This window comes from Spermophilus citellus, assembly GCF_964194105.1.
Source record: "Spermophilus citellus genome assembly, chromosome: 3".
Classification (NCBI taxonomy): Eukaryota; Metazoa; Chordata; class Mammalia; order Rodentia; family Sciuridae; genus Spermophilus; species Spermophilus citellus.
The window spans coordinates 13,512,918-13,532,536 of NC_138184.1; the positions used below are offsets into that span (position 1 = coordinate 13,512,918).

General features: G+C 51.4%; 1 protein-coding gene and 1 pseudogene across 2 annotated transcripts in view; one reads left to right on the forward strand and one right to left on the reverse strand.

Moving 5' to 3' along the window:
* The window catches only part of LOC308644065 (olfactory receptor 7A10-like), a gene marked incomplete at its 3' end in the record, with an annotated part of 107,564 nt that overhangs the window by 14,809 nt on the left and 73,136 nt on the right, over window positions 1-19,619 (reverse strand). The window lies entirely within an intron of this gene.
* The window catches only part of LOC308643290 (adhesion G protein-coupled receptor E2-like), a 58,894-nt pseudogene continuing 41,947 nt past the window's right edge, over window positions 2,673-19,619 (forward strand). Inside the window, exon 1 of the transcript in view lies at window positions 2,673-2,703. The product of the transcript in view is annotated as an adhesion G protein-coupled receptor E2-like (transcript). The remainder of the gene's footprint in view (window positions 2,704-19,619) is intronic.

Below are 19,619 nucleotides of genomic sequence, written 5' to 3' on the forward strand. Positions count from 1 at the left end.
CACACACACACACACAGAGAGAGAGAGACACACTCACTCACTAACATGGTTGTCACCTTGCCAACTTGCTTGAATGGGGGGCCCAGAAAATTTCTGAGAAGGGGCAGATAGTCAATGTCTTGGGCTTCACAGGACACATGGTCTCTCCCAGAGACTCAGCTCTTCTATGAGTGTGACAGTCACCATATATATCAAAGGAGCGGGTGTGGCTGTCTCCCAACAAAACTTTATTTATGGAGACCAAAATTTGAACTTGATGCAAAACCACAGTGAGATGCACTTCACAGCCCAGAATGAACATAGAGAGGCAAAGACTACAGAATACCCTTGAGGTGGAACCCAGAACTGCTGGAGTCTGGGGAGTAGAGAGGAGACTAATGGTTACCAGGGCTGGACAGGGAAGAGGAAAGGTAGTGAAGGTCGTCAACAGGCACAAAGTCACAGTCTGGAGGAATGCATTCTGGTGTTCTGTTGCATTCTAGAGTCTCTAAAGCTAATCAGAATGTAATTTTTTAAAATCTAGAATATTTTTGGATAATCTCAGCACAAAGAAATGATATATGTTTAAAGTGATGCATGTGTCAATTACCCTAAAATGATCATTACACATTATTGACAATATGTGTCAATAAGTAATATAAAAAGTATCATTTTTAAAAAGAAAATAAAAATATTGGTGAGGATAGGAATAGAAAATGGTCCAGCCAGTGTGGAAAACAGTTCGGCAGTTCCTCAGAAAGTAAAACATAGAATTATCATATCACACAGCAACTCCACCCCATCTGTGTGCACCCCAAAGAATAGAAAACTGGGTTTTAAATAGATGCTTGCACACCAATGTTCACAGCACATATTTAGTGCTGAGTTGCTGAGGCTGGCTTCATACTTGCAATCCTCCTGCTTCAGCCTCCTGAGCCACTAAGACAAAGAGAAATTTATATGTTATTAACTGAAAAAGAAAAATGAATGGCAAATAAATACTCAGCAATCAAGGAAACTGAAATTAATTTTTTAAAAATACCTAAATTTCAAGCATTAGTTTAGGAAAAATATACCAAATTGATTATATTCAACAGTTGTTAGACCAGGGGTGAAATGGATATTCCTATATGGTAGGCACTAGAGAAAACTTATATAGACATTTTATTCAGCAATTTGGTACCAGTAATGAAAATTTAATCTGGATATACCTAAGGCCCAGCAATCACACCTCTTTTAATCTATGTCACATTAAACAATCTCATGTTCACAGAAAGCTATTTATAAGGTTTACTGCAGTATATTTGCAAGAGTGAAAAATTTCACTACTTACAAGCAACCATCAATAAAGAATAGCAAAATGAATAGGATATATTGGTATAAATTTTAAAAACAGGATACACCTGTGCATGATATAGCTCTTATACAGATATTGAAAAGATCTCAACTATCGCCCCGCCCCGCTATAGTGCATAAATGCATTCTACTGTCATGTATAACTAATTAAAACAAATAAAAAAATTAATTTAAAACCCTCCAATACATGAAGTTGAATGGGAAAGGCAAGTTGAAATATAATCCATATTGTATTATCAAGTTAATACTTACAGTATAATATTGTATCTTTTTATAAGTGCAAGGTGAAGAGCCTGAGTTTAGGAGCAATGATTTTAAACATAACAGCCCCCATTGGTAACATACTTTTTTCAATAGTATATATAATTATTAATATTATTTCATTGTTACAATAGTTGGCTTAGGGATTATAAGGGAGAAAATACAGATGAGACTTCTGCCTAGCAAACTCAGATTGGGCCAGGAAGCAATACAGAATTTGGTGTAACCTGGGGATGGGGACATTCAAACTTTCAGTGTAGGGATTTGTCATTATATTCCCCATGGCATAGTAGTACACTTAACAATAAAGACTGCAAAGAATAAGATGTCTACAGGTATTTGAAAGAATAGTTTAATTTTTCACAGCAATTACCCATTTTTCTTTCAATGTCATTATGAAAGATAAATACAGAAAAAAAATTGTAACAAACAATAGCAGTGTGGGGACCAGGTGTCTCTGCGGGACCTGCCTTCTCAGACTTTCCAGGTGTCAGTGTTGGGAATGCCAAGTCTTGTCTCTGGTTGGGGACACGGTGCTTTTGGTGGAAAGGCAATAGTAAGACACAAACTTACACAGACTCACCTTCTCCCTGCCCCAGAGGAGAGTCACGTGTTGGGCTGTTTGACTTCTCCTTTCCCCATCTACTGAAGCCCTGAGTTCTATATTTAATCATGATCCTTGCTTTCATGTAAGTTACACAAGTAAGTCTAGTGATAGGTAATAAATAGATAAGTCTATTCATTCTGAAACAAGGTCCTTATGGGGCAAAAAGACCAGGAGAATGATCCTTCATGCTTGAGCTTCTAATGCACAGTGTCCCACCTTCCTGTCTTGAAAGATGGAAGTCACGTCCAAGGAGATCTTCAGCACGATTATTACCATACTAAGCAAATATTTGGAAACAAAGCTGAGTTCTGAGAAATTCACCAGGGAACTGATAGGAGGTAGAGAGCATCCAGACTGTGATTTCCTCGCTGTGGTCAACTTCATCACGAGTCATATTTAAACAGGAAGCTTTCTTAACTCCAACCAGAACCAAAACTCCTCGGTCACTGGGCTGGCTGGTCTCGGCACCATGAGAAGCAGATGTCTAAGACTGCTCCATGGTAAGTGGAATCGTGATCATGTGACAGGCAAGAAAGGGCGATAGGAGCCACAAGCAAGTCCTTTGCTTCATTTTTGACTGGTTTTCTCACTGTCCCTGTAAAGGAGAGCAGGGAGGGTATTTTTAAAAGGTATCAGCTCTTTTTAAAAAAATTAAGTTCTCAAAGGAGAAATTTATTCCTAGAAAGTTACTCTTAGTGAAAACTTTGGGACTTACCAGGGATTTGTCATTATATTGCCCATGTGCAGCAGGGTTCTCCAGATGAATAAGACCAATAGGGCACTATACAGAAAGAGGGAAGGATGATTGTTATAAGGATATGCTCATGCAATTGTACAGGCTGAGAAGTCCAGACTATACTGGGTATGTGGCAGGAGGAGACCAGGGAAGAGGAACAGGTGGCAGAATGAAGTCCCAGAGAAGAGGTAACAGATGGAAAACAGGGAGGAGGTGGTAGGATGGAGAAAGAGACCCAGGGAAGATATGGCAAGATGAAGACTAAAGGAAGAGGCATCAAGATGGAGACCAGGAAAGAGCTGACAGGATTTAGAACAGGGAGGAGGTGGCAGGATGGAGACCAGAAAAGAGGATGCAGGATGGAGACCAGGGAGGAGTTGGCAGGATGCAGACCAGGGAGGAGGTGACAGGATGGAGACCAGGGAGGAGGTGGCATGATGGAGACCAGGGAGGAGGTGACAGGATGGAGACCAGGGAGGAGGTGGCAGGATTTAGACCCGGGAGGAGGTGGCAGGATGGAGACCAGGGAGGAGGTGGCAGGATGGAGAACAGGGAGGAGGTGGCAGGATGGAGACCAGGGAGGAGGTGGCATGATGGAGACCAGGGAGGAGGTGACAGGATGGAGACGAGGGAGGATGTGGCAGGATGGAGACTAGGGAAGAGGTGACAGGATGGAGATCAGGGAGGAGGTGGCAGGATGGAGACCAGGGAAGAGGTGACAGGATGGAGACCAGGGAAGAGCTGACAGGATGGAGATCAGGGAGGAGGTGGCAGGATGGAGATCAGGGAGGAGGTGGCAGGATTTAGACCAGGGAGGAGGTGGCATGATGGAGACCAGAGAGGAGGTGGCAGGATGTAGACCAGGGAGGAGGTGGCAGGATGGAGACCAGGGAGAAGGTGGCAGGATGAAGACCAGCGAAGAGGTGGCAGGATGGAGACCAGGGAGTAGGTGGCAGGATGGAGACCAGGGAGGAGGTGACAGGATGGAGACCACGGAGGAGGTGGCAGGATTTAGACCAGGGAGGAGGTGGCAGGATGGAGACCAGGAAGGAGGTGGCAGGATGGAGACCAGGGAGGAGGTGGCAGGATGGAGACCAGGGAGGAGGTGCAAGGATGGAGACCAGGGAGGAGGTGGCAGGATGGAGACCAGGGAGGATGTGGCAGGATGGAGACCAGGGAAGAGGTGACAGAATGGAGACCAGGGAGGAGGTGACAGTATTTAGACCAGGGAGGAGGTGGCAGGATGTAGACCAGGGAGGAGGTGGCAGGATGGAGACCAGGGAGGAGGTGGCAGGATGCAGACCAGGGAGGAGGTGACAGGATGGAGACCAGGGAGGAGGTGGCATGATGGAGACCAGGGAGGAGATGACAGGATGGAGACCAGGGAGGAGGTGGCAGGATTTAGACCCGGGAGGAGGTGGCAGGATGGAGACCAGGGAGGAGGTGGCAGGATGGAGACCAGGGAGGAGGTGGCATGATGGAGACCAGGGAGGAGGTGGCATGATGGAGACCAGGGAGGAGGTGACAGGATGGAGACGAGGGAGGATGTGGCAGGATGGAGACTAGGGAAGAGGTGACAGGATGGAGATCAGGGAGGAGGTGGCAGGATGGAGACCAGGGAAGAGGTGACAGGATGGAGACCAGGGAAGAGGTGACAGGATGGAGATCAGGGAGGAGGTGGCAGGATGGAGATCAGGGAGGAGGTGACAGGATTTAGACCAGGGAGGAGGTGGCATGATGGAGACCAGAGAGGAGGTGGCAGGATGTAGACCAGGGAGGAGGTGGCAGGATGGAGACCAGGGAGGAGGTGGCAGGATGAAGACCAGCGAAGAGGTGGCAGGATGGAGACCAGGGAGTAGGTGGCAGGATGTAGACCAGGGAGGAGGTGGCAGGATTTAGACCAGGGAGGAGGTGGCATGATGGAGACCAGAGAGGAGGTGGCAGGATGTAGACCAGGGAGGAGGTGGCAGGATGGAGACCAGGGAGGAGGTGGCAGGATGAAGACCAGCGAAGAGGTGGCAGGATGGAGACCAGGGAGTAGGTGGCAGGATGGAGACCAGGGAGGAGGTGACAGGATGGAGACCACGGAGGAGGTGGCAGGATTTAGACCAGGGAGGAGGTGGCAGGATGGAGACCAGGAAGGAGGTGGCAGGATGGAGACCAGGGAGGAGGTGGCAGGATGGAGACCAGGGAGGAGGTGCAAGGATGGAGACCAGGGAGGAGGTGGCAGGATGGAGACCAGGGAGGATGTGGCAGGATGGAGACCAGGGAAGAGGTGACAGAATGGAGACCAGGGAGGAGGTGACAGTATTTAGACCAGGGAGGAGGTGGCAGGATGTAGACCAGGGAGGAGGTGGCAGGATGGAGACCAGGGAGGAGGTGGCAGGATGCAGACCAGGGAGGAGGTGACAGGATGGAGACCAGGGAGGAGGTGGCATGATGGAGACCAGGGAGGAGATGACAGGATGGAGACCAGGGAGGAGGTGGCAGGATTTAGACCCGGGAGGAGGTGGCAGGATTTAGACCCGGGAGGAGGTGGCAGGATGGAGACCAGGGAGGAGGTGGCAGGATGGAGAACAGGGAGGAGGTGGCAGGATGGAGACCAGGGAGGAGGTGGCATGATGGAGACCAGGGAGGAGGTGACAGGATGGAGACGAGGGAGGATGTGGCAGGATGGAGACTAGGGAAGAGGTGACAGGATGGAGATCAGGGAGGAGGTGGCAGGATGGAGACCAGGGAAGAGGTGACAGGATGGAGACCAGGGAAGAGGTGACAGGATGGAGATCAGGGAGGAGGTGGCAGGATGGAGATCAGGGAGGAGGTGACAGGATTTAGACCAGGGAGGAGGTGGCATGATGGAGACCAGAGAGGAGGTGGCAGGATGTAGACCAGGGAGGAGGTGGCAGGATGGAGACCAGGGAGGAGGTGGCAGGATGAAGACCAGCGAAGAGGTGGCAGGATGGAGACCAGGGAGTAGGTGGCAGGATGGAGACCAGGGAGGAGGTGACAGGATGGAGACCACGGAGGATGTGGCAGGATTTAGACCAGGGAGGAGGTGGCAGGATGGAGACCAGGGAGGAGGTGGCAGGATGGAGACCAGGGAGGAGGTGGCAGGATGGAGACCAGGGAGGAGGTGGCAGGATGGAGACCAGGGAGGAGGTGGCAGGATGGAGACCAGGGAGGATGTGGCAGGATGGAGACCAGGGAAGAGGTGACAGAATGGAGACCAGGGAGGAGGTGACAGTATTTAGACCAGGGAGGAGGTGGCAGGATGGAGACCAGGGAGGAGGTGGCAGGATGAAGACCAGCGAAGAGGTGGCAGGATGGAGACCAGGGAGTAGGTGGCAGGATGTAGACCAGGGAGGAGGTGGCAGGATTTAGACCAGGGAGGAGGTGGCATGATGGAGACCAGAGAGGAGGTGGCAGGATGTAGACCAGGGAGGAGGTGGCAGGATGGAGACCAGGGAGGAGGTGGCAGGATGAAGACCAGCGAAGAGGTGGCAGGATGGAGACCAGGGAGTAGGTGGCAGGATGGAGACCAGGGAGGAGGTGACAGGATGGAGACCACGGAGGAGGTGGCAGGATTTAGACCAGGGAGGAGGTGGCAGGATGGAGACCAGGAAGGAGGTGGCAGGATGGAGACCAGGGAGGAGGTGGCAGGATGGAGACCAGGGAGGAGGTGCAAGGATGGAGACCAGGGAGGAGGTGGCAGGATGGAGACCAGGGAGGAGGTGGCAGGATGGAGACCAGGGAAGAGGTGACAGAATGGAGACCAGGGAGGAGGTGACAGTATTTAGACCAGGGAGGAGGTGGCAGGATGTAGACCAGGGAGGAGGTGGCAGGATGGAGACCAGGGAGGAGGTGGCAGGATGCAGACCAGGGAGGAGGTGACAGGATGGAGACCAGGGAGGAGGTGGCATGATGGAGACCAGGGAGGAGATGACAGGATGGAGACCAGGGAGGAGGTGGCAGGATTTAGACCCGGGAGGAGGTGGCAGGATGGAGACCAGGGAGGAGGTGGCAGGATGGAGAACAGGGAGGAGGTGGCAGGATGGAGACCAGGGAGGAGGTGGCATGATGGAGACCAGGGAGGAGGTGACAGGATGGAGACGAGGGAGGATGTGGCAGGATGGAGACTAGGGAAGAGGTGACAGGATGGAGATCAGGGAGGAGGTGGCAGGATGGAGACCAGGGAAGAGGTGACAGGATGGAGACCAGGGAAGAGGTGACAGGATGGAGATCAGGGAGGAGGTGGCAGGATGGAGATCAGGGAGGAGGTGACAGGATTTAGACCAGGGAGGAGGTGGCATGATGGAGACCAGAGAGGAGGTGGCAGGATGTAGACCAGGGAGGAGGTGGCAGGATGGAGACCAGGGAGGAGGTGGCAGGATGAAGACCAGCGAAGAGGTGGCAGGATGGAGACCAGGGAGTAGGTGGCAGGATGGAGACCAGGGAGGAGGTGACAGGATGGAGACCACGGAGGATGTGGCAGGATTTAGACCAGGGAGGAGGTGGCAGGATGGAGACCAGGGAGGAGGTGGCAGGATGGAGACCAGGGAGGAGGTGGCAGGATGGAGACCAGGGAGGAGGTGGCAGGATGGAGACCAGGGAGGAGGTGGCAGGATGGAGACCAGGGAGGATGTGGCAGGATGGAGACCAGGGAAGAGGTGACAGAATGGAGACCAGGGAGGAGGTGACAGTATTTAGACCAGGGAGGAGGTGGCAGGATGTAGACCAGGGAGGAGGTGGCAGGATGGAGACCAGGGAGGAGGTGGCAGGATGGAGACCAGGGAGGAGGTGACAGGATAGAGTCCAGGGAAGAGGTGACAGGATGGAGATCAGGGAGGAGGTGGCAGGATGGAGACCAGGGAGGAGGTGACAGTATTTAGACCAGGGAGGAGGTGGCAGGATGTAGACCAGGGAGGAGGTGGCAGGATGGAGACCAGGGAGGAGGTGGCAGGATGGAGACCAGGGAGGTGGTGGCAGGATGGAGACCAGGGAGGAGGTGACAGGATAGAGACCAGGGAAGAGGTGACAGGATGGAGATCAGGGAGGAGGTGGCATGTCGCGACCCCCTTGCCCGCAAGGAAGACGCAACACCGGGAATCTTCTTACAGCTGTTTATTCAAGCTCTCGAGAGTTCTTCTAATCTCCGAGTTCTTCTAATCTCCCAGAAGTCCCTCCCAGCCTTAATAAAGTATCCAAACACCCAATGCGAAGCTGCCACGTGGAGCTTTCTCGTAGGGTGTCAAAGAACCATGTGCCAACTCTCCCAAAGAAGGAGTTGTTTATCACAGACCACCACAAGGCCAGCGCCATCTTGTAATGGCGACCACAGTCCGCAGAAGCGGCTCGCCACAGTTCCCCCTTTCGTTTACTAAAAACAAAACAGGCAAGAGTAGAGGTGAATCGCCATTACTCATACGAAGCCTTCAACCAGGAACCTCATCAGACCCAAGCAGGTCAGGACGTTCCCACATGACCGTTATTGGCTGAATATGAAAACAGACACCACAAAGCTGTTAAGGCCCTGTGAGCTGGCCTCCTTGACGTGCATACAAATCAGGGCTGGATCCAAGCCCTGGGGGCCGGGGGGAATCCACTGCCAGCAGTTTTTTCCTTCTGTTTATAGCACGTCAAAGGGAATCAAGTAGCCCCTGTCTTAGGTCGTTCACTGCCCTTACATTGCTTACCCGTCTTTGGGGAGGCCCCATTCCCCTGTCTTAGGTTGCAGTGCAAGCGTGAAAGTTGCCCGTCTCTGGGTACTACAAGATCAGCTCGTTGTTGCCAAGGCGTTTAATGGTATCTACTCAGCCAGTCATGATTAGGTCTCTGAGGCTGAACTGTGGCTGTATAGAAATACAACGACAAACAAGTTGGCAACACCCTAAAAGAAAGGCACGGGTCATAGAGCGATAGAAAAGTACTAGCGTGGAAACCCATCTGTGTGCAATGGCAGTAAAGCCGGCAGAGTGCAAGGGCTTTCCAACACTAGGAGAATAACAAGGAAGGACATGTCGTTCCCAGTGCAATGTCCGTAAAACTTGGGGTGCAACGACCATGTCAAAGGTTTACTGTTTAATTTGTGCAAGCCAAACTTGAGGTGAGTTGCCAGTTTCCAAAGCTGCAAGTGCTTGTATAATCATAGCTTTATCGCGAGCATTGCGGGCCTTAAGGCGGCAGAGAAACCACAAGCAGAGAACCATACCGAAGCAACACATTGCGCCAAAAATGCTTACCCCCACCCACTCTTTAAAAAAGGAAAAGGCAGAAGATATCCAATCAGTGAATTGACCCAACGTTATGGGATCAACGTGGGTACTATTCAAGACAGCTATCTGGGTTAGTTGAGACTGGATCATGTCTTCCGCTGCCATGGACCAATTTCCGGCCAAGTATTCTCCGATGATACGGGAGGCATTCCTGGAATCATTAAATCTGACAGAGGTTATGCATAAATGTGCACGTTGATCAACACAGCCCAAAAGCACCAAATCAGCCAATTCTTCTACCTGAGCTTGGAGTAAATCTATTCTTTGGTTGGCAGCTAAGATCCCTGACAAAATATGTTGATTAATTGCATTTTGGGACTCAAGTATCATAGAAGTTTGTTGAACAACTTGATTAACGGAGGCAGCAGTCTGCACTTGATTGGCCATGGCCACTCCGGCCGCGACCGCTGCAGCAGCAGATACCGCCACGGCTGTCACTATAGCAGCTGTGATTCCAAAATCCCTGCGGACTCTAAGTAGCTCAACAATGGGGAATTTATCAGGGTCCGCAATAACTGGGATTGGAACAAAGGTTGGAATTTTCATAACCACTGCTACAGCCGAAGAACCATCCCAACATTCAGATAAGAAACAATTAACATTAAAACAATCCAGCATTTCTGACGAGGTGTCATTAGCCAAAAGGAGTAAGAACGGAGATTGAACACAAACCGCTGCAGGGGGCAATGTGGCATTATCCAACAGAGAGTTGAACGAAACAGATGTGAGTCTACTACCTCGCTCACTCTCGTAAACAGTGCCAAAAACATTAGCCAACCAACTTTTGGCTCCCAGCAATTGAGCCAGTGCAGAAATATCAGCTGAAGCCCCCTTTGTGTTGGAAATCAGCCATTGAAACCAGGACCAACCCACTCCTGTAGAGGAGTTGGCACTGTTGCTAAAGTCATAAACATACCTCTTAAGAGAGGGGGAAAGGGAGAAACCTTTAGCAACTTGACGTTTCTCCCAAGAATAATCCTGACAAGGCGTGAATGTTGGGGGGAAACCAAGATTAGGGGTACAGTAAGGAGAAGCCTTAAAATGAGTGGCATAAGGAAGTCCACTAGAATATGGGGGCATTGGAATTAGTACCTCGGAGATACTAGCCAAGGTAGTTGTGGTTAAAGCAGAGCTATTTACGGAGGTTCCTGAGCCTGATTGTTCCCCTGAGACTACTTGGCCCAATACAGTACTGAGAATGCTCCCTGAGACTTGACTGGACTGCAATGGATTGTCCCAGTTAGTCAAATTCTTGGTCTTAAGACGGATACAATGAGCGTTCCCAAGGCTAAAACAAAACACTCCTGTGAGATTAACTTGAGATTGATTGTAAATGCGTTCCACGTCCCCTCTAGGAGAGGCACAGGGCGCAGACATCTCACACGAGGTAGAGAAAAGAGTGGGAAGGACACTGGAATTACCGTGAACCGGCATCGGCATTGGCCAAGCCCGTGCCACCGCCCACCATTGCATTGGTGTCGTCTGTGTCATCGGCATCAGCACCAGAGCCAGAGCACTCAGCAGAATGAAGATCCTCATCACGGGATTGCTGTGGTAATTCTTGTTGCTGAGTAGCTGGCGTCAGGACTCTTCTTGTCAGGCGTTCAGGGACCCACAATGGTTCCGTGCGATCCTGGGGAAAAACACATACGGATCCTCGTGCCCATGTCAGCACGGGGTCGGGGCCGTTCCATTGGCCCGTAAGAACATCTTTCCACTTAACATAGCCAATCACAGAGGGCTGAGGGAACACATGTCTATCGGCCGCAGAGCGACCATGAATATCCAAATTCAAAAAATTAATAGTAAAGAGAGCTAAGGACAAGCATTCTTTAGGAGTATGTCCAGCTCCTATTCCCCCTTTTTGTTTTTGTAAAGTTTCCTTTAAGGTGCGATGAGCACGCTCAACAATGCCTTGTCCTTGAGGATTGTAAGGCAGACCATGAGTAAGTTGCACTCCCATAGTAGAACAAAAGGACGTGAATTGTCTGCCAGTATAAGCAGGTCCATTGTCAGTCTTAAGGGACGTGGGCGCACCCCACGCCGCCCAGGCTTCCAGGCAATGAGTGATGACATTACGTGCCTTTTCTCCTGATAACGCAGAAGCATGAATAACTCCAGAGTACGTATCAACAGAAACATGGACATACTTGAGGTTACCAAAGTCAGGTATATGTGTCACATCCATTTGCCAGACAACCAGTGGCTTCAACCCCCGTGGGTTCACTCCATAAGTAGGGGGATGAAGAAATGTGACACAATGGGGACAGTGCAATACTATCTGCCGAGCATCTGCTCTAGAAATGGAAAAACGCCTGCGCAGTGTTAAAGCATTAACATGGAAATTTTGGTGAAACAATTTAGCCTCTTCTAAGGAGGAAGCCAAACAGATCAACTGACCTCGAGTGGCTGAGTCCGCACAGGCATTACCCTGTGATAATGGACCAGGGAGAGAGGTGTGAGCCCGGATGTGCATTGGATAAAAGGGAGCAGTGCGGCTACAGATAAGCTGTCGAAGCTGATTAAAGTAAGCAGATACATTACGGGCATCACTAATAGCTCCCACAGCCTCTAGGATTTTTAGTGCTTGCACCACATAGATGGAGTCCGAAATGAGATTAAAAGGAAAAGAACACTGTTTAAACACCTCAATAACAATTTGTAGTTCTACTCATTGTGGATTTCCAGGAGCAAATTGATGCTGGACAGGGGGAGAATCATTAATGACATAAGCTCCCATTCCAGACTTGGAACCATCAGTAAAAATATTAACAGCCCCCGGAATTGGACTGGATGAAGTTACTTTAGGGAAAATAATAGGATGTTCCTTAACAAAATGGAGTAACGGATGAGAAGGGTAATGATTATCAATATCCCCTTGAAACGAACAACATAGAATAGCCCAGTTATCTAGAGTAGCACACAAAGCATTAAGTTGAGCTTTAGTATAGGGTATAATAAGAGAAGAAGGTGATTGTCCGAAAAATTGAATGCTTTGTTGAATCCCTTTAAGTGCTAATGCTGCAACAGCATCAGGATAATATTCTAAGGATTTTCCTGGGGATACATGTGGGTGTATCCATAGCAAAGGTCCATCTTGCCATAGTACTCCAGTAGGCTGCCGCATAGTGGCAAGCACACATAATTGAAAAGGTTTATCACTCTGGAGCCTGCATAAAGTGGCATGTTGTATAGCTTCTTCTACTGTCATAAGGGCCGCTCTAGCCTCTTTGGTGAGGCTACGAGGGGAAGTAAGATCTGGATCACCTTTAAGAGTAGCATACAAAGGCTGTAGTACAACATTAGAAATATGTAAATATCCTCGTATCCAATTAATATCTCCCAGCAGTTTCTGAAAATCATTTAGAGTTTGAAGATCCTGAGTTCGTATGGTGATTTTTTGTGGTTGTAATTTGTCATACCCAATTGTTGCTCCCAAATACTTAATAGAATCTCCTGTTTGAACCTTTTCAGGTGCTATATGCAGCCCACATTGTGCTAACAACTTCACGAGGTCGTCATAGGCCTCATGAACTGTTTGTTCTGATTTAGCAGCCAATAATACATCATCCATATAATGAATGATCTTGATGGAGGAGTACTTTTGTCTGAGGGGCACAAGTGTCTTCCCTACATACATCTGACACATTGTGGGACTATTAGCCATTCCCTGTGGCAACACTATCCACTCAAACCTTTGATCTGGTTCCTCGTGGTTACACGAGGGAAGGGTAAAGGCAAAACGCTGCGAGTCTTTAGGATGTAAAGGAATAGAAAAGAAACAGTCTTTAATGTCAATAACAATAATGTGTCAGCCTTGAGGAACAGAAGAGAGCAGAGGCAGCCCTCTCTGAATGGGCCCCATAGGTTGTATTTGAGCATTAACCGCTCGTAGATCATGCAGTAGGCGCCACTTCCCTGATTTTTTCCTAATGACAAATATGGGAGTATTCCATGGAGAAGTAGAGGGTTGGATGTGACCCAAGTCAAGTTGTTCTTTAACTAGAGCATGGGCTGCTGCCAGTTTAACCGAGGGAAGAGGCCACTGAGGCACCCAAACAGGCTCCTCGGTGAGCCATGTTATGGGTATTTGAGCCTCAGCGGCCCCTAGGAAAAACCCAGACCAAATCTGTCAAGCTTTTGATGACCTTGTACAGGATGCTTACGTCCCTGTAAATGTTTTCCTAGTCCTAAACCTGGCCTATACCCCATATTGTGTATAATTTGTTGGGACACTGGGGAATAGTCATTACTAAGAGTGAACCCCATGTCTTTCATCAGGTCACGGCCCCATAAAGAGATAGGTAAATTAAGTACATAAGGCTGAAAAGTACCATGATGTCCTTCCGGGTCCTTCCAGGAAAGATGTCTACAGCTAACCTGAGGAGCCTGGGCATATCCAAGTCCTCTCAGAGATTGATCAGAAGTCTGCACTGGCCATCCCTTAGACCAGTCCTTAAGTGCAATGATGCTACGATCTGCACCTGTATCAAGTAAGCCCACAATTGATTTACCTTCTATGCTTAATTCCAAAGTAGGGCGATTACTCATATCTAGTGACAAATAAGCACAATTCCCTCCGGTGGTACCAACCTCATTCCCTGTCCGTGACTTTGAGTCTGCAGGGAAATGATCATGTAAACTAGGCAAAACCAGTAATTGAGCAATCCGATCTCCTGGGGAGATGGACACAATGCCTTTTGGAGCTTCCACCATAACCTTTACTATCCCTACAGTATCAGGACTTATGACTCCAGGGAAAACATGAAGACCTTGCAAAATGGAAGATGCACGTCCAATTAGCAAACCTACAGTGCCAGGTGGTAGAGGCCCTTTGAACTCAGTTTCCACCAATTGGACTCCCATCTTAGGTGTTAACACGAGTCTGGAGGTGGAACAGAGGTCCAATCCCGCGGCACCTGTAGTGGCTCTCCGCGTTTCATGGGATGGCGTAGAGATGGCCATGTCTCGGGTTCGGGTGTGACATTCTCCACTGCCCCATATATTTGCGGGCCCTGGGGTCGGGGGCCCCGTCGGCCGTTTTTTGGCCCAGCTGAAATAAGCTGTCCATGGATGTCCCTCACTGATGTACACTCTTTTGCCCAATGCTTCCCCCTTTTGCACCTTGGACACAATCCCGGTGATCGAAGGCCAGTGGAAGGGCCACCGTGAGGAGGTCCAGTAAAATTGACATTTTTGGGACACTCACGTCTGATATGACCGGGTTGACCACAATGGAAGCATGTTCTGGCGGCAGGATTGCCCCCTTTTGCAATCCGAAGGACAGCAGCTGCAAGACCTGCATTAGTTAAAGGCCCTCCAATCTCTCTACACACTTTCATCCATACTTCTATGCCTTTGTTCTTATAAGGAGCGATTGCTGCTTTACATTCCTTGGTGCATTGCTCAAAGACCAATTGCTTAACAAGGGGCATGGCTCTATCAGGATCCCCAAAAATCTTTCCAGCAGCATCCACCATCCTTGCTACGAAATCTGAAAAGGGTTCTGTAGGGCCTTGTAAAATCTTGGTCAAATTACCAGACACTTCTCCTCTATTTGGAAGTGACTTCCATGCCCGAATGCAAATGTTATTAATTTGATCATATACCTCAGGAGGGAATCCTGTCTGTTGATTAGCAAATCTACCTTGCCCCAAAAGCATGTCCTTATCCCAATGAGGATGTCCTGCTGCATGGTTTTGGGCGGCCTGCTCTATTGCGCCCTCTAGCATAAATGCTCTCCAGTCCAAATACTTGCCCGGAGAAACACAAGCCCGAACAAGGCTAGCCCAATCAGAGGGAGTCATACAGAATCTAGACAGACTCTCCACCTGAGTTAATGTGAAGGCGGCATCCACCCCATAAGTGCGTACAGACTCTGCCAGGGTCTTCACAATTTTGAAATCTAAAGGCTCCGAAAATCTTCCCCTATTCTCATCCTGAAAAACTGGATAAGCAAGACCCATCTCAGCGTTAACAGCCTTCCATGTTTGAGCATGGAAAGCCCTCCCCGAAACACCCCCACCATACGGCGGTGGGTCCGGAGGATCACATTTCTTGAGCCCCGGTCTATCTTCGTTCCCTTCTCCAGCAGCTAAACTCCCTAGCTGGCGAGACAGCCTCCCAAGCTCCTCCTCCTCATCCTCCTCTTCTTCTGACCCGCTTCCACATGGGGGTGTGCGCAGCGCACTGAGATCTGGATACAAGCGTTTCCTCCCCTGCTTCTCGCTCCGCACGCTCCCATCCTCCCGAGATACCTCACCTTTTGTCAGAGATAATCGTCTCCTCCCCTGTTTCACGCTCCGCACACTCCCATCCTCCTGAGATATCGCACTGCCTGTTGTCTCCGATTTCTCCTCATGTAACTTTTCTAAAACCTCCTGTCCTTCAGCAAGTGCGTCATGACATCTGCCATCTGTGAGGCAACTACGGACTATCTTCCAAAGGGGAATCACCCCACCCTCCAATATGCCCTGCTCACAAGCAAAGTCAAGATCCTTGCCCAATTTATCCCAACAAGGCATAGTAAGGCTGCCCGAATATGCAAACCACGGTGCAGCAACATCTACTTTCTGCAAAAATCTCTGTAAGATACTATGTTTCACTTTCAGGCCTTTGGAACGTAACAGGCCGTCTAGTGCCAGAAGAAGCGGGCTTGAAGATGTGACACCCATGACACAGCAACAGAACAGATACAGAGGACAAAACGAAAGTACACAGAAACAAAAGAAAAGTACACAGTGCAGCTGCAATAAAATATGAGGCTCTCTCTGTCTTTGTAGAGGAGCTGACTCCGCTTTGATTGTGGGTCCCACTAACCGGGACTATCAGGTCCCGCCCACGGGGACTGTCGTGTCCCACCCACGGGGACTGTCGGGTCCCACCCACGGGGACTGTGGGGTCCCACTTACCGGGACTGTTCAGTGCACCACCTCTGACGACTTGCAAGTTTTGATTTTCCCGGGTCTCGGCACCACTTGTCGCGACCCCCTTGCCCGCAAGGAAGACGCAACACCGGGAATCTTCTTACAGCTGTTTATTCAAGCTCTCGAGAGTTCTTCTAATCTCCGAGTTCTTCTAATCTCCCAGAAGTCCCTCCCAGCCTTAATAAAGTATCCAAACACCCAATGCGAAGCTGCCACGTGGAGCTTTCTCGTAGGGTGTCAAAGAACCATGTGCCAACTCTCCCAAAGAAGGAGTTGTTTATCACAGACCACCACAAGGCCAGCGCCATCTTGTAATGGCGACCACAGTCCGCAGAAGCGGCTCGCCACAGTGGCAGGATGGAGACCAGGGAGGAGGTGACAGTATTTAGACCAGGGAGGAGGTGGCAGGATGTAGACCAGGGAGGAGGTGGCAGGATGGAGACCAGGGAGGAGGTGGCAGGATGGAGACCAGCGAGGAGGTGGCAGGATGGAGACCAGGGAGGAGGTGGCAGGATGGAGACCAGGGAGGAGGTGGCAGGATTTAGACCAGGGAGGATGTGACAGGATGGAGACCAGGGAAGAGGTGACAGGATGGAGATCAGGGAGGAGGTGGCAGGATGGAGACCAGGGAGGAGGTGACAGGATAGAGACCAGGGAAGAGGTGACAGGATGGAGATCAGGGAGGAGGTGGCAGGATGGAGACCAGGGAGAAGGTGACAGGATTTAGACCAGCGAGGAGGTGGCAGGATGTAGACCAGGGAGGAGGTGGCAGGATGGAGACCAGGGAGGAGGTGGCAGGATGGAGACCAGGGAGGAGGTGGCAGGATGGAGACCAGGGAGGAGGTGGCAGGATGGAGACCAGGGAGGAGGTGGCAGGATGGAGACCAGGGAGGAGGTGGCAGGATGGAGACCAGGGAGGAGGTGGCAGGATGGAGACCAGGGAGGAGGTGGCATGATGGAGACCAGGGAAGAGGTGACAGGATTTAGACCAGGGAGGAGGTGACAGGATTTAGACCAGGGAGGAGGTGGCAGGATGGAGACCAGGGAGGAGGTGGCAGGATGGAGACCAGGGAGGAGGTGGCAGGATGGAGACCAGGGAAGGGGTGGCAGGATGGAGACCAGGGAGGAGGTGGCAGGATGGAGACCATGAGGAGGTGGCAGGACGGAGATCAGGGAGGAGGTGACACGATGGAGACCAGGGAGGAGGTGGCAGGATGGAGACCAGGGAGGAGGTGGCAGGATGGAGACCAGGGAGGAGGTGGCAAGATGGAGACCAGGGAAGATGTGACAGGATGGAGACCAGGGAAGAGGTGGCAGGATGGAGACCAGGGAGGAGGTGACAGGATGGAGACCAGGGAAGAGGTGGCAGGATGGAGACCAGGGAAGACGTGGCAGGATGGAGATCAGGGAGGAGGTGACAGGATGGAGACCAGGGAGGACGTGGCAGGATGGAGACCAGGGAAGAGGTGACAGGATGGAGACCAGGGAGGAGGTGGCAGGATGGAGACCAGGGAGGAGGTGGCAGGATGGAGACCAGGGAGGAGGTGACAGGATGGAGACTAGGGAGGAGGTGACAGGATGGAGACCAGGGAGGAGGTAACAGGATTTAGACCAGGGAGGAGGTGGCAGGATTTAGACCAGGGAGGAGGTGCAGGATGGAGACCAGGGAGGAGGTGACAGGATTTAGACCAGGGAGGAGGTGGCATGATGGAGACCAGGGAGGAGGTGGCAGGATGGAGACCAGGGAGGAGGTGACAGGATGGAGACGAGGGAGGATGTGGCAGGATGGAGACTAGGGAAGAGGTGACAGGATGGAGATCAGGGAGGAGGTGGCAGGATGGAGACCAGGGAAGAGGTGACAGGATGGAGACCAGGGAAGAGCTGACAGGATGGAGATCAGGGAGGAGGTGGCAGGATGGAGATCAGGGAGGAGGTGGCAGGATTTAGACCAGGGAGGAGGTGGCATGATGGAGACCAGAGAGGAGGTGGCAGGATGTAGACCAGGGAGGAGGTGGCAGGATGGAGACCAGGGAGGAGGTGGCAGGATGGAGACCAGGGAGTAGGTGGCAAGATGGAGACCAGGGAGGAGGTGACAGGATGGAGACCACGGAGGAGGTGGCAGGATTTAGACCAGGGAGGAGGTGGCAGGATGGAGACCAGGAAGGAGGTGGCAGGATGGAGACCAGGGAGGAGGTGGCAGGATGGAGACCAGGGAGGAGGTGCAAGGATGGAGACCAGGGAGGAGGTGGCAGGATGGAGACCAGGGAGGATGTGGCAGGATGGAGACCAGGGAAGAGGTGACAGAATGGAGACCAGGGAGGAGGTGACAGTATTTAGACCAGGGAGGAGGTGGCAGGATGTAGACCAGGGAGGAGGTGGCAGGATGGAGACCAGGGAGGAGGTGGCAGGATGGAGACCAGGGAAGAGGTGACAGGATGGAGACCAGGGAAGAGCTGACAGGATGGAGATCAGGGAGGAGGTGGCAGGATGGAGATCAGGGAGGAGGTGGCAGGATTTAGACCAGGGAGGAGGTGGCATGATGGAGACCAGAGAGGAGGTGGCAGGATGTAGACCAGGGAGGAGGTGGCAGGATGGAGACCAGGGAGGAGGTGGCAGGATGGAGACCAGGGAGTAGGTGGCAGGATGGAGACCAGGGAGGAGGTGACAGGATGGAGACCACGGAGGAGGTGGCAGGATTTAGACCAGGGAGGAGGTGGCAGGATGGAGACCAGGAAGGAGGTGGCAGGATGGAGACCAGGGAGGAGGTGGCAGGATGGAGACCAGGGAGGAGGTGCAAGGATGGAGACCAGGGAGGAGGTGGCAGGATGGAGACCAGGGAGGATGTGGCAGGATGGAGACCAGGGAAGAGGTGACAGAATGGAGACCAGGGAGGAGGTGACAGTATTTAGACCAGGGAGGAGGTGGCAGGATGTAGACCAGGGAGGAGGTGGCAGGATGGAGACCAGGGAGGAGGTGGCAGGATGCAGACCAGGGAGGAGGTGACAGGATGGAGACCAGGGAGGAGGTGGCATGATGGAGACCAGGGAGGAGGTGACAGGATGGAGACCAGGGAGGAGGTGGCAGGATTTAGACCCGGGAGGAGGTGGCAGGATGGAGACCAGGGAGGAGGTGGCAGGATGGAGAACAGGGAGGAGGTGGCAGGATGGAGACCAGGGAGGAGGTGGCATGATGGAGACCAGGGAGGAGGTGACAGGATGGAGACGAGGGAGGATGTGGCAGGATGGAGACTAGGGAAGAGGTGACAGGATGGAGATCAGGGAGGAGGTGGCAGGATGGAGACCAGGGAAGAGGTGACAGGATGGAGACCAGGGAAGAGGTGACAGGATGGAGATCAGGGAGGAGGTGGCAGGATGGAGATCAGGGAGGAGGTGACAGGATTTAGACCAGGGAGGAGGTGGCATGATGGAGACCAGAGAGGAGGTGGCAGGATGTAGACCAGGGAGGAGGTGGCAGGATGGAGA